We start from the raw sequence: 9,593 nt of genomic DNA on the forward strand, positions 1-9,593 counted from the left end.
CCTTAGACCATTCCTAAGGATTTTCTTTACAGACGAGATCTCTTTATGAAAGGATTTTATTAATTTCAACACTGCAATATTTTCTCTTTACGGTTTTCAATATAAAAAGAATCTCAAGGCTATTTTTTACATAACGAGATTTTCTCTACTTTAGTTTTACGAATACTTTCGAAAGGAAGTTATTGGAGATGAGAGAAAATAAAAAGAATAGAAAGGGATAAGGGAATCAAGAAGGAAAAAAAATGAAGGTAACATAGTTGGGAATCATCTTATGATGATATGGAGGCAGCTCTTTCCTGGGGCAACAGGGTGTATGTATACCATGAATTTAGTGCCACCAGCTCACCTTCTTCCATAACCACGGTAGCACCCACCGGCGATGTAGTAGCTCTGTCGAACACCTCCACCTCTGTTTGGGCCGTCCCAGCTATCACGCCCAGCAAGTGTTATGCTTGTCATGCTTCCTCCTTGACCCCCGTTCCCAGTTTGCAACGATCCCCCGTTCAGTTCTTCCTTCTCCCTTCCATTGTATTCAAGAATTTTTCGCTTGATATTTTGCTTCTCCTCGAGCTCAGCAGCCTCATGCTGCTTTGTGCTCTGCACAACTGAGCAGTCCCCGGGAATGAACATTTGCTTCATCTGCTGCTACCCTTTCTTCACAAGCACCTTGAGTCGTTGACACATACCTTGCTAACACCCCCAGATATGCCAATCTCATCAGACTCATTTTCTTCATCCGCTGCTTCAGTGACCGTCGAGTCCTTTGACCCCTCAAAGACATTCATTGGTATCTTCATGTTCACAGTGGGCCTGGCCCGCAGCTCCAACTTGCGTGACTCCGAGCTTTCCTGAAGAAGGACTTTCAGCTGTCGATCAAAGTCTTCTTGCTCCTTAGGATCAACTTGCACCACCTTCTGTCGAACACCAGCACTTTCTTCTTCATCAGAACCAACAGGCACGTCAATGTCCTCCCTGTGATTTTCATTCTCCGGTTTGTCATCTGATCTCTCTTCATACAGAAAATCTTCCTTATCTTCATGCCCATCCCTATATCTGCTTCTGCTATCTGAAGAGCTCGCATTGTCTGCTACTTCTTCATGGTCCCTACCATTTTTAATATATCACTTATGCATACATCATTGTGCCACAACTAAAGCTCCAAGTGAATGAAAGCTAATTTTTCCCATGACTACAGATATAGAGGGACATTAACCAAATTATCTTCCAGCATCATTTCAAAGAATTCCCAGAACTCAGCACTTTAGCATGTGCCCTCCTGGCCTGCAGAATAGAATATGCCTAAGCTTGAAAGTAATCTCAAGTCTAGGCCAAAAAGAACAGTTTGTATCAAATACATCACTAGAGTGCCTTGTAGATAACGAAAGTAAATTGATTCAAACCTAGACTGATAAAGAAATAATCATACAAATTGGCACTAGAAGATGAGAAAAGGAGCAAGTGACCCATAGGACTCACACCAGATATATCAATGAAGACTGTTACACTGTAGGGAAATTGCATGCTTTAGTGCATTGTTTAGACTCTGACAGTTGTACAACCGAAAAAACATTAACACTTCATTAAGGAGTATTTGGTGAAGAAAATTAAATCATGATTTGTTTACCAGCTTTCCCTCGTTGAAAACCACTAGAGCCATAGAAACACATTGCAGACTAAACAATCGCAGTGATTTCCATGAAAATAGTCATTACTCAATGAAAAAAGACAATACCAGGCCTTTCAGCGTTCAGATTACTGTGGCGAAGAGCAGCCTTCAGATCAATAAGCCTTTTGTATTCTTCAAGACGGGCCTTCTGCGGACAATCGGTTTTTGAGATAAATAGAACATCTTGAACATAAAGCACACGGCAGTTGGAGCGTTGTTCTAACACGCGGGGGAAGCTAATTTAACAAATTGCTTGGTCGCATGGGAATAAAGTGGCAGTAGGAGATATTTTATGAAATAGCATTGGTAACTATCCTAAAATAGCTTGCTCTAGGACCTAACATAAAGATACAGGACGTAGAACTTCCAAGCAGGACTCCATTCATATAATAACGTTGCTCGATGAACTCTTCAACAAACAATATAGAAGTACAAAAACAGCTATTCCCAAAAAAGGTACTGAACAACTAAAGAGAATAAGATTAGCAGATGACATATTTGCAAGGTATTGTTATTGCTTTTTAGTCTGCCCTTTTTTGTTCTAATAGTCATCACAGGTTATCAAGAAACCTGCCACTTCACTGGTAAGATGGAGTAGTTTGCAGCTCCATTTGTGGCTGCAGTGACCAGAATTCACAAGCATGACCACAATCCACAATACTCAACTCTAATATATTTTAGCACAATGCATATCCATCATTCACAGTTGGATTGAGAATCATACATGCAGCTACGATGGGAAAGTTTGCAGCGAGCAACTTAGTATGTTGATGATTAATAGAACAATGTCAAGTGCGTGCAGCGATGGGTGTAGGACAGCAGATATATTTCCAATTTTGTACTACAAAGTTGCAACATGAGTAAAATACCAAGAAGACTATTCTACAAATTCGAAGTCATTTCATATTGTCACTCGAGATTTAACAAGAATATTCAGGATCACCTCATCTTCTTGCTTGTTATGATTTTCCTCTTCATCTTGCTTGTTTCTCTCGCAGCTCTCATTTTTGGTGTGCTCCATTTCATTCCACAAGCCAAATGTCAGCAATCATGCAAAGCTGCCAACCATGCACAAAACAGCACATTAACACCTCATACTTTTCCTGAAGTTGTCAATTACTCAATCAGTATATAGTGAGCTCTCTTGTAAATATGGTAACAATGCACGCTTCAAAATGCCTATGGAAACACAATCTCTTAGATTAGAACAAACAGAAGCATTCCAAAACTGGTAAATGACAAATAATAGAATGTTTATGAATCCTCCTAACAGTACAGCACAGGTCACCTGCTAGAGGTCTAACTATAAGAACTAGAACGCGAAAACTAAAACGAACGACCAACTGCCTGGACTTGTGCGTAAATTGCAGTAGCACCACCCAATTCTAAACTGTGAGAGGCGAAGTATTCGCTAGGTTTAGTTAAGCAGCGTTTAAACCACAAGGAATCGAAATAAACTGAGCTGGTTTATGCGGCGTCGCTGCGACCTAAAAATATTTCAAAAGCAGCGCAGAAATCCGAAGGGGGAAAGTTGATCACAGCGAGAGGGAGCGCCTCAATCTAGCAGGGGAAACTGTCAGAATTGAGATAAATTTGACGCCGGCGGATGCGTCGAAATCGGTGCCGGAGTTCGAGCGATTAGCCCGAGCAACAGGGAGGCGCAGATGCTTACCGTTTAGGGCTGTGGTTGCCGGCGACGAGCGCGACGCAGCGAGAGCTTGATCTTATATCCTATTTTATTTTATTTTAAATAAAGTTGGACACAGATACTTAATAGTTTTGATCATGGATATAAATTAAATATGTGATGAGTTGGATACAGAGAAAATTAGTCACAGATATTTTTTGGAATATTGAATAAAAACAGCAACCTCATTCTATATCTACACTATTAGTTCAACATGTAAATTAGTAATATATCCCTGTAAAAAGAGTTATGCAGGAGCGAAGCCGGAAAGTTACGAGTGTCTAATATAATGGCTTAAGCTTTTTTAATTATTTGGATGTATTAATAACTTCAAATAAATAAATTCACAATTTCAAAGTCATTTATCTTGTCGAGAGCTATAATATTTATTTAAAAAACCATCTTTATCCGATTCTGTATGAAAATTTTAAAGAGCTCTAAAAGATAGATTATGATAGTTTTTGAATATATTTTATTTTATTTTAGATATCCGACATATATTTGTCTCTCCTGATTCAAATTTGATATAACTATCCGACTTCGACTCTAATATCTAAAAAATCCCAATTATCCAATTTTTCGTTTAAAATACTATCTGAACCACTTGGAATGATCGGTATGTCAGGAAATATCCAAACTGTTTGCGGCCTAGGAGTCGAAGTATCGGAATCGGACCGGGGATTGGAATGGGAAGAGGGGGAGAGAGGTGATGAGAGCACTAGAGGAGCAAGGCTAATGGGCTTAAGTGGCCTTCCATTTATTTGGCAGGAAGTTGTTGGTCTGATGCTATAGGTTTGGTTGGTTTTGTTACCTTCGGCTTTCTGGGCTCATTTGGTTGGAGCTGTGTCCAGCTGCCTAACGCAGGCTAGCACATCCAGACGTCCGATTTCGAACGCATGGGGTTGGATGCTGCTGGCTGGAGCAGGCAGCTCCACCAAGGTCTCAACCAAATGAGCCGTCTGTGCATGATACCGAGCTGCCCAGTTTTATATCGATGGACCGCCCTTATCTTCCCCGGTGCCCGGCCGCAACGTCTTCAAGACGTCAACCTTTTCGCCGCTCAACATGGCGATGGCCATTTTTGTTTCGAGGAGTTGAGATGGCCAGTTGAAAGCACCCCCTGACGATGTGAAAGTTAGCAAATTTAACCACCCCCGTCGGTTAGTTTAAATATTCCAAAAGCGTATTTTCCACCAAAAAGATATATAATTGAAGAAAACATTATTTGCGTCCGTTAAAACATTATTATACATCAATTCGAGCTAGGCTACACTGCCCATGAACTAGTCTGCTTAAACATACTAAGGTGATATTTGGTTCAACAACTGTAAACGCAAACAGGAATGGTATAAAATCACTTCAATTCAAGGTATAGAACGAGCACCCATTGCAGTAGGTTGCTAGTCTACGAGCAAGCGAGCATGCCGACCCTACGAGCACGAGCCGCAGGACTGCAATGCAATGCCAGTATGGCCTCCCGTGCATCGCTATCGAACTCGTCGTGTCCCGTGCGGAGGTTGCCCGTCATCGCTGAGCTCACCGAGGCCATCCATGCTGAGGTCATCCGCCGTCACTGAGCTGACAGAGGCTGTCAGAGGTCGCCCGTCGCCGCCTTCCTTAGGATCTTGGTGCCACGGGTTTCGGCAACGAGCTCTACCGGAGGCCAGGACATGTGGAGACGGCGGTAGCGATGGAGTGGTCACATGTGGCGAATGTATCCGATAAGGGAAGATTTTGAGCAGTATGGGCCTTGTGCTGGCTCGGTATCAGGTCCCGTGTTACCCGATTGCACTGCGCCGCGGCCTCGCACTCCATTTGCATTCCGAATATTTTCCATCAGCTTCACCACCTAGATGCTGCTATCTTCCATCGCTGGAGCAGGGGTGTGGGAATGGATTTGCCCACTACCCCTTCCCGATCGAACGCTTTCAGGCACTCGTCGTATGAAAAGAGAAAGAAAGAAAGGTCAAGGCCACGATTTTGCAGTTCAAGATCCTCTAGTTGAAACTATATAATCATCGAGTTGAGAAGTGTTCGATCCTATTTGAAAGTACCTTAAATCTCGTGCTAAAATTGTTTAATCTCGATTTGAAAGTGATTTTAATCTGAAAGTTGCAAGTGGTTAGCTTCGAGTTGAAAGTGTTAGTCTCCAATTAAGGTGCTCTCGAACTTGACTTGAAAGAGCTAGTCTCCACTTGAAACTGCTGCTAAATTCTCTAGTTGAAAGCTTTGAATCTCAAGCTGAAAGAGATAAAAAAAATTGGAAGAGTTTGGAGGGGGAGCGAAAAAGGTGATCGTTAGCTCATATGAGAAAACAAGTTAAGATATATCTTTATTTATATATGATGAGTGATTAATAAGATTGTTAATTTAATTTGTCAAGTTTTAGATTGCTTGAGTTTGGTTTGAGCATTTTGATTATAGACTAATTAGAGTTGGAGTTAAAGAAATGTATTTGCTTGTCTCATATTATATAGGTGACAGATGCAACTTGGTAGTCGAGGTAGGTAATTGGGGCTAAGTGGGTGCTTGGTGCTTAACGATCAAGGAGGTTGGACGAAGTCAAGAGTGATCCTAGCTGTACACGTAGAGATCAAGTAAAACATGAAACAGAAGATGAAAATGATGTGTTGACAAAGTTAAGCGAAAGGTATACTAGTGCAAGTGACAAGACGACCCGAGGGATCGGGAGCGGGAGAGACTTGCCGGTGGTCAGGATCATAAGATAGAGTACACCGTGTTGACATCAGAGCGTTTGCTTAAGGTGTAAGCAAATGACGAATCACGCTTTGAGAAGCATGCAGAGAGTTTCACGGTTGGGTCTCAAAACCGTGAGAGGATTAGAAGAGTATGTGGCACCATCGCGATTCTTGCGTCGAGGTGAAGCTAAGTCATGAAAGCGTCACGGTCGTTCGATGAACAGAGCAAAAAATTGATCAAAATACCATCGGAGGTAGGTAAGAGTATTTTGGTAACAAGTTAAGAAACTTAGACATCAAGTTTTCTAGGCCTATAAATAGAGAGAGGTATTTTGGTAACAAGTTAGGAAACTTATAATTAAGTTTTCTAGTCCTATAAATAGAGGGATATGGCTATAGGAAAGTTTGAATCAGCTACTTCATCCCTTTGTGTCACCCATTTGAGAGCCTAGTGTTAGAGTTTTAGATGATAGGAACATGAGTGCTTAGCATATGTAATATGTGAGAGTTTTTTAGAGAAAAATACTTGTAACCCACTTAAAATAGGGCTAACCTCCTTGAGTAATGAAGTTTATATTTTTGCATATATTTGAATTCCCCTCTTTCTAGTCTCTCTCTATTAGTTCCCTTGCAAGTTTGTAAGTTTTTCTTTTTCAGTTGTGATTTTCCTGTTGATTTTTGTTTTTACCTTTGAGGCGTAATTTTTCAACCTTAGAAAGTTATTCTTCTTATTACTAGAGGCATAAATGTTCATATACTCATGTATTTGAGAGAGTCTTGAATTCCCGTATCTCTAGGTTATCAACTTGGAGAGTTGCTTATTTCAATGACTATCTTTTTGCTTTGTTCTTCATTTAAGTTTTAAGTTTTTTGTGCTCAAAGACATATGAAATGGTCTTGAATAGAGCTTATGGTTCATATGCCATCCGTGAAGTCATATTCTCTTGGAACTTTGTTTCTTGCTTTGTCTCTCTGAAGTTTATATTTCTATTTGTGCGTTTTTGAAGGGCGTTAGGTGAACAAGGAGTATGCCATCTATTTTGTAAGAAATTTACAATACACCTATTCACCCCTTTCTAGTCATTGTTCTCGATCCTACAATTGGTATCAAAGCCGGTTTGATCACTTATTGATCCTAACCGGCTTTGTGATATGTATGTGACATAGAGAGAAGTGAGAAGATTTCTTTGTTTGATGGTCGGGATTTTTCATACTAGAAGGTGCGCATGGGTGCTTATCTTCTAAGCCAAGGAAGTGTAATATAGGAAATTGTTGATTCCAACTATGCAGTCCCAGCTGCTCGCACGACTTATGTTTAAATCGAACAGTATGAGACCAACAACAAGGCCAAAAATATTTTGTTCAAAAATCTGAGTTGGAATGAGTTTGACAGAGTCTAGCACCTTCGTACTACCCGGGAGATCTAGACTACTCTGAATGTCTTTCATGAAGGCACTAATCAGATTAAGGCCAAACGTCAAAGCACATACAACCAATATCAAATATTTGTGTAAGGGTCCAGTGGATCTCTGGATGCTATATTTGCTTATTTTGATGGAATTGTGAGCAAACTTAGATCCACTAGTATTTTGCCCTACTCTGATCATGGGAGGACGACTAAGGTTCTCTATACTCTCGATCGTAACATATGGTAAGTGAATATCTCGAGCATTAAAGAGTCATCAAGTTACAATATATTAACTTGTGATGAACTCTTCAGCAAGCTCAAGTCCACTGAGATAGCCAATACGGCTCGGATAGGCCTCGAAAACCCACTGTCTTAGAACATGACGTTGGTTTTCGTACCTAATGGTGGCAATCAGGCTGGAGCTAGCTACTCTTGTGCTAACACTTCACCGAGTGATTTTATTTTGTCTTCCTTGGTTTCTATCACAGATGAGCAGGTGGTTGCACTGGATGATGAGGACATTGCTCTGATTATGAAGAAGTTCACCCACTTCTCCAACAGCAAAAGAGACCGGAGGAGAGGAGGCCCCCGTGCTTGCTTTGAGTGTGGTGATACCACTAATTTCAAGGCGGATTGCCCCAAGCTTAAGAAGAGGGAGGACTGCGACTACGACTCTGACAAGCACAAGAAGAAGAACAAGAAGCCCTTCTTCAAGAAGAACCGCGATAAGATGGCTAAGTAGGCGGCCAAAGTGGTTTCTAGGACATTCGTGACGGCTCTCAGCGACATCGACACCTCTTCAAGCGAGGAGGAGAACGAGGAGGAGGAGGAACTGCAAGTGAAGAATAAGAAAAAGGCTAAGGACTTCACTAGCCTCTTCTTCATGGCAGACGACAACAATGGCAGCAACCCTGAGCTTGATCCCTTCGAGGTACTACTTTGCTATAACCAGCTTTCCATCCAAGTCGATACATTGAATGATGCTCTCGTTAGGCAGGATGAGTTACTTAAAAAAGTTGTGCGTGAGTTGAAAGATCTTAGGCCTAAGTATGAGTCTATTTCTTCTAAGCTTTAGTTGCTTAGGTCTAGGTCCAAGGTTGAGGATGAGGATTGTGAGAATTGCTTGGTTGTCATGAGTGAGCTTGCCGAGCTTCAAACTGTGCATGCTTAAGTCGTCAGTTGGCTTGAGATTGCCGAGAAGAAGCTCCATGAGGAGGAGTCTAGACCTACTCTCTTAGGCACTGGTAAGAATTGCGCTTTGCTCTCAAAGGATACTGATATGAAAGACAAGCACATAAAGGAGCTAAAGTCTCGATTGGAGAGTGCTGAGAGTTCTACGGATATGCAACCAAAGTGTCTCACCTGCATAATCCTTAAGGACAAGTTCAGCTGGGTTAGAGGGTAAGTTGAAAATCTCATGGCTGAGAATGAGTACTCCCTTTCTCATGTGGAGAAGTGCTCAGAAGGCAAGGGCAAAATGGATTTGATCTTGACTAAGACCAAGATGTGTGCTGATAAGGCTGGGTTAGCTTTGAGTTTGGGTTTTTAGAGGATGGCATACAATGGGGAGAGTAAGACTATATTCACCACACCTACTACCCTAGAAACCGAAATGTCCAAGATTGATGCTACACCATCACCTATCAAGAAGAAACCTACATCATAATTCATCAAGAAGAAACCCACACCACAGTCCAAGAAAGCTCCACAACCTAATGTGAGAGCTCCTGTGAGAGAGCCTAGAGTGCGGCAATCGAGCTTCCAAGAGACTTTACCATTGCACCTACTGTCAGAGTAAGGGTCACTTGGTTGGGTTTTGCTTTCGCCATAGGAGAGATAAGCGGTATGAGTGAGAATGGAGTACTCGGGACATGTATAGCTTCTCTTTTAGTGTACATGAGCCTTTTCCTCACTCTCGCTTGCGAGTTTCTAACACTTTTCAGTTCTCCTCTAGAGGTGTTGCCCAGCGTGGATCATACCATGGTTCATATGATTTTGGTCTACGCGATAGAGGCTTTGTGTCACAACGCTTTAGCGGATCACGATTCTTCCGTCATGGTGATCGTTTTTCCTCATGTGAGAAATGATTTGCATAATTCTGCTTTTATTGCTTCAGAGTGAATGACCCAGTAC

General features: G+C 41.6%; 1 pseudogene; it reads right to left on the reverse strand.

The window, feature by feature from the left end:
* Positions 1 to 342: 342 nt before the first annotated feature.
* Positions 343 to 4,881, reverse strand: LOC133925554 (regulator of nonsense transcripts UPF2-like; annotated as a pseudogene).
* Between the last annotated feature and the right edge of the window lie 4,712 nt (positions 4,882 to 9,593).

This window comes from Phragmites australis, chromosome 7 (genome assembly GCF_958298935.1).
Source record: "Phragmites australis chromosome 7, lpPhrAust1.1, whole genome shotgun sequence".
NCBI classification, from domain to species: Eukaryota; Viridiplantae; Streptophyta; class Magnoliopsida; order Poales; family Poaceae; genus Phragmites; species Phragmites australis.